We start from the raw sequence: 5,164 nt of genomic DNA, 5'->3' as shown, positions 1-5,164 counted from the left end.
TATCATTAACATTTCATCATTAATCAGTTAAACATCGATTACGAACGATTAATTACGATTCTTGGTGAAGTAAATATCTCACGCTCGTCGACATTCCGGTTCAGCACTGTTACTTTGTGTAACGTCGTCTTCGTAACTTGATAACGATCTCAACACTCTACCAACTGTCGCCTAGTTTTAGCCGAGGCCAAGTACAAATCAAACCAAATCATCAAGAAGAAAAGGTGTTGTAACTACTTACGACATGCTACAAGCAGTCACTCGGCTACGTGTTCTATGATGGTTTTCATAGCGTCCGAGGAGCAGATACACAACTGATACCTTCCCTTTCTTTGTCAATTAGCTTGTAAAATTTGATGGTGCCGTACTGCATGTAACACGCAAAGGTTCTTTAGCGAGACGTTCAGCAAAACACCCCGTGAACTGTTCTGATTGAAACGTGAAACACTTGTCCATTTAATCCAACTCCTAAGAAGACTGCATCTGTCTTAAACTAATATGTCTAATCATCTGTTAGATAACATCTGTCTCTAAGAACGATTGATTGTGATCACAGATGCGGAATACAAGCACACATCAATGACATGTAAAATAAATACATATAAGTGAGACACATAAACAGATAAAATACTGAAACTTCCTGGCAGATTAAAACTGTATGCCCGACCGAGACTCGAACTCGGGACCTTTGCCTTTCGCGGGCAAGTGCTCTACCAACTGAGCTACCGAAGCACGACTCACGCCCGGTCTCACAGCTTTACTTCTGCCAGTATCTCGTCTCCTACCTTCCAAAACAGTTTTAATCTGCCAGGAAGTTTCACATCAGCGCACACTCCGCTGCAGAGTGAAAATCTCATTCTAGATAAAATACTATTTAGCAAGAGCCAGTGTAGCAATAAATAACTCAGGAAATGCAAGTTTCGTATACGAAAAATTCCATTCATCAACCTAGTTTATTTGATGCCTATTGGCTTATTAATGTGAGCCGTTCAGGTCTGTTAGAATTCAAAATTTCGTTGGTGGAAAACTTCAGTTATTAAGCAGAGCAACTAACAAACAAATAAATGATCCCTAATTGAGATGAAGTTAGTGGCAGCACTAAAGAACGATTGGTGACCTGGCATTAAATAATGCATCGCTAATGAGTTTTGAACCCACTTCGTAGTTAACAAATTATAAAGGTCTCTGCGAAAATGGTTACGTCGACACACTTTGTTACGAGGAATCTACGTGAAGTTCTGGTATTTGAAATTGCCTAGTACAGCACAGAACGTAAATTTAATCTAAGTTCATACTAGAGAACAACTGCTGAACGGGATATTAAAAACTGTCTTCAATTTACTATTGCACTTTAATAATGTTTACCGAAGGGAACTCGTATTGACAACTCACAGCAACGTAATGTCGGATGACACTCGACAGTGTTACCGAAGAGGTGTACGTGCTGCAGCTTCCCACCTGGGACTATCACAATAGTATCTCTGGTTCTCGTTGTTCGTTGACCCGTCGAAATACATCATTAAAAAACGTCCCTGTTTCAGAAGGACGGGGCAGGTTGATCAAGTAAATTTATTACTAAGAAGACAAGACGATTTCCAGAAAACAACAGAGGACGACTCGCCGAATATCCACCCTGACATGCAGTCCACCCGTTTATTTTGCACGACACCATAATGAAATTGTCTAGAAACCCGATACTCACATAAATATCGGACACAGTTTTAAGCATACGAAACGAGACCATACACTGTTCACCGTCTGAAATGACGACTGTCCGTCTCACTCATAGCGTGCAGCTTTACTGGCAATTGCATCGTAACTCACTATCGCTCCTCAACTCCATCTCTTTATAGTTTAAATAATAATTGCGATTCTACATACCACATTACATTTCATCAGTACATACAAAATCATTATAATCCAAACCAACCAACTTTAACTCAGAAAAGAAAAATGAAATACATACAGACTTCATTTATGCTTTACAGTACGACAACGGTCAGTAACAGCAGATGTATAATATAGTAACATAACTCAAGTACGCCCGTCACAAAATATCGAAGCTTATTTTGAATAAAGAAAAGAAAATATTTATCTCAAAACGTAATAGCTTCTATTCAGGAGAAGGTTTCTGAAGCATATATGTAGGATGTAGCGTTGTACAGCTGTGAGGTCAGGATTCTGGTGACCGAGGAAAGGAAAAGTATTGTGTTATAGGTACATCCTGAAATTAAACTGAATGATAAGATCGCGAATGTCGAAGTCGTTAAAAACAGGAGAGAGGGGAATTTGTTTGACACTATTGTAGAAACAATAATTCGCGTTACTGGTCATCTACTTCTGTCGAAACATGAGGGGGGGGTTCCTGAAGGTAATAACAAGTGGATATGTCAATTAAAAAAGAAATAGACGATGTACATGTCATAAACATACGGATTAAACGATACAAGGATCAGATAGTACACCTACACAAATTAAGAATAGGAAAGCGGAAAGACGTGAAATCTGGATACTTAGGTTGTTGCCAACTAGTTCTCCGATTGAGCCTTAAAACAAAAGAAAGAGTATATGGCATTGTAGTCTCTCCTCAAAATCAATTACCCCAGCGATGCTAACCCGACATACTATGGCAGCGAGACAGTGGTTGAAGTCAATGGAAGTAGATGGGAAAAACGAATGATTCATTTTGTTATTTGAACCTCGCCGCAGACTGACAGGAACAATGAATTTCGCCAGATGTGACTGAAGAAATTTGCCATTAATGTTAGTGCGACATTGTTCATTAATGCTGTTGGCACATTGTTCATATATACATGCTATCATATGATAATAGTGCATCAAGATGGGCTAAAAGGTAAACGTACCTCAGAAACAATGTAACCATTATCATTTTCCTGTTCGTCTGCTGTAAATCGGCTCCTCATAGAGCATGCACTCCGTGCCTAGCATCAGAGATTAAGTGCCTAACATCTCCTCATAATCGCGACGCGAGGCCTCACTTAGCTAGTCTGTCTGTAGTCATCCCCAAAAAACATATGCAAATTCCTTTTCTATTTCTGTCACTCACCTGGGTAAGATGCCAGCATGTACTCTTCGCATAATGCAATGCCCTATTATACAGGGTGTTACAAAAAGGTACGGCCAAACTTTCAGGAAACATTCCTCACACACAAATAAAGAAAAGATGTTATGTGGACATGTGTCCGGAAACGCTTAATTTCCATGTTAGAGCTCATTTTAGTTTTATCAGTACGTACTGTACTTACTCGATTCACCGCCAATTGGCCCAGTTGAAGGAAGGTAATGTTGACTTCGGTGCATGTGTTGACATGCAACTCATTGCTCTACGGGACTAGCATCAAGCACATCAGTACGTAGCATCAACAGGTTAGTGTTCATCACGAACGTGGTTTTGCAGTCAGTGCAAAGTTTACAAATGCGGAGTTGGCAGATGCCCATTTGATGTATGGATTAGCACGGGGCAATAGCCGTGGCGCGGTACGTTTATATCGAGACAGATTTCCAGAACGAAGGTGTCCCGACAGGAAGACGTTCGAATCAATTGATCGGCGTCTTAGGGAGCACGGAACAATCCAGCCTATGACTCGCGACGGGGGAAGACCTAGAACGACGAGGACACCTGCAATGGACGAGGATTTCTTCGTGCAGTTGACGATAACCCTAATGTCAGCGTCAGAGAAGTTGCTGCTGTACAAGGTAACGTTGACCACGTCACTGTATGGACAGTGCTACGAGAGAACCAGTTGTTTCCGTACCAAGTACAGCGTGTGCAGGCACTATCAGCAGCTGATTGGCCTCCACGGGTACACTTCTGCGAATGGTTCATCCAACAATGTGTCAATCCTCATTTCAGTGCAAATGTTCTCTTTCCGGATGAGGCTTCATTCCAACGTGATCAAATTGTAAATTTCCACGGGCAACATGTGTGGGCTGACGAGAATCCGCACACAATTGTGCAATCACGTCATCAACACAGATTTTCTGTGAACGTTTGGGCAGGCATTGTTGGTGATGTCTTGATTGGGCCCCATGTTCTTCCACCTACGCTCAGTGGAGCACGTTATCATGATTTCATACGGGATACTGTACCTGTGCTGCTAGAACATGTGCCTTTACAAGTACGACACAACATGTGGTTCATGCACGATGGAGCTCCTGCACATTTCAGTCGAAGTGTTCGTACGCTTCGCAACAACAGATTCGGTGACCGATGGATTGGTAGAGGCGGACCAATTCCATGGCCTCCACGCTCTCCTGACCTCAACCCTCTTGACTTTCATTTATGGGGGCATTTGAAAGCTCTTGTCTACGCAAACCCGGTACCAAATGTAGAGACTCTTCGTACTCGTATTGTGGACGGCTGTGATACAATACGCCATTCTCCAGGGCTGCATCAGCGCATCAGGGATTCCATGCGACGGAGGGTGGATGCATTTATCCTCGCTAACGGAGGACATTTTGAACATTTCTTGTAACAAAGAGTTTGAAGTCACGCTGGTACGTTCTGTCGCTGTTTGATTTGAAGAGAAGTAATAAAATGAGCTCTAACATGGAAAGTAAGAGTTTCCGGACACATGTCCACATAACATATTTTCTTTCTTTGTGTGTGAGGAATGTTTCCTGAAAGATTGGCCGTACCTTTTGTAATACCCTGTATTTAAGGAGCTGAAACTCTCCGCCATTTCAGTTTCATAACTTTTCTTAAAAATTCAGAAAAATTGTGGGAAACATATTGAATGTGTGTTGCTCCAGTCTCACGACAATTACAAACCGATGTCATTTTGCTTTTTAAGTTTTTTTTTGAGACCAGGACAATTAAAAACCAATGTTATTTTACTTTTTATGATGTTTTTCGCCAAAGATCAAATTAATAACGAGTTTTTGCGATTTTTGGCCTCAGGACAATTGAAAACCGATTTGATACGAACTTGCCATGGTGGAAGCACCTCACCCACACTATTGACTGCCGAACTTCTGCAGTCATGCACGCTGAACATTACGGATGTTCAGTTTAACCATAGCAATCGTTTTGTTAGTCTCCTGTCATTTGCAGCCGACCCCTTTTACGCTACGTCGCTTACAGAGCCATCTATTGGTAAAACTTTCGTTAATATTTTTTGTTAAATGACGTTTCCTCCTGTGT

General features: G+C 41.4%; 1 non-coding gene across 1 annotated transcript; it reads right to left on the bottom strand.

The window, feature by feature from the left end:
* Positions 1-658: 658 nt before the first annotated feature.
* Positions 659-733, bottom strand: Trnas-cga. The gene has a single exon. It is a non-coding gene; the product is annotated as a tRNA-Ser (tRNA).
* Positions 734-5,164: the final 4,431 nt, after the last annotated feature.

Source organism: Schistocerca piceifrons, chromosome 1 (assembly GCF_021461385.2).
Source record: "Schistocerca piceifrons isolate TAMUIC-IGC-003096 chromosome 1, iqSchPice1.1, whole genome shotgun sequence".
Classification (NCBI taxonomy): Eukaryota; Metazoa; Arthropoda; class Insecta; order Orthoptera; family Acrididae; genus Schistocerca; species Schistocerca piceifrons.
This window is presented reverse-complemented; position numbering and strand designations above follow the sequence as displayed.